The sequence below is a fragment of the Salmo salar genome, chromosome 18 (genome assembly GCF_965601325.2).
Source record: "Salmo salar chromosome 18, fSalSal1, whole genome shotgun sequence".
In the NCBI taxonomy this organism is placed as follows: Eukaryota; Metazoa; Chordata; class Actinopteri; order Salmoniformes; family Salmonidae; genus Salmo; species Salmo salar.
The window spans coordinates 98,322,996-98,323,660 of NC_138308.1; the positions used below are offsets into that span (position 1 = coordinate 98,322,996).

The following is a 665-nucleotide window of genomic DNA, read 5'->3' on the forward strand; positions in this document are numbered from 1 at the left end:
GACTACGGTTTGCAACTGCACATGGGGATAAAGATCATACTTTTTGGAAAAATGTCCTCTGGTCTGATGAAACAAAAATAAAACTGTTTGGCCATAATGACCATCGTTATGTTTGGAGGAAAAAGGAGGCAGAGGAAGGGGTCGTCATGGCAACCCCTGATTACGTAACTTATTTTACTTCTGAACTCATTTAGGTTTGCCTAAACAAAAAGGGGGGTGAATACTTATGCAACAACGATATTTTAGTAACATTCTTATTAATTTTAACAATTTGTAGAATTTTCTTTTCACTTTGACAGAGTATTGTGGTGTAGATCAAAACATTACTAATGAAATCTATTCTCCATCTAATCTATTTCCCACTTTGCAACAAAATGTGAAAAACGTTCAAGCGGGTGTAGACTTTTATTACACATTTTTTTATATTATTTAATTATTTTTATTCATTCATTATTTTATAGTACAATATTCAGAACATTCAAATTTTTTTGTGCAAATTTATTCGAAATAAAAAACAGAACTACCTTTGTAAAAGTATTAAAAACTAAAGATCTGAACTACCTTATTTACATAAGTATTCAGACCCTTTGCTATGAGACCTGAAATTGAGCTCAGGTGCATCCTGTTTCCATTGATCATCCTTGAGATGTTTCTACAACTTCATT

The 665-nt window shown here is 31.7% G+C and overlaps 1 protein-coding gene across 1 annotated transcript in view; it reads right to left on the bottom strand.

Annotated features, from left to right (window-relative positions):
- Window positions 1-386: 386 nt before the first annotated feature.
- The window catches only part of LOC106578188 (type II inositol 3,4-bisphosphate 4-phosphatase), a 58,762-nt gene continuing 58,483 nt past the window's right edge, over window positions 387-665 (bottom strand). Inside the window, exon 22 of the mRNA XM_082964604.1 lies at window positions 387-665. This exon is cut by the window's right edge and continues 1,401 nt beyond it. The gene's annotated coding sequence lies outside the window, so the exon portion shown is untranslated.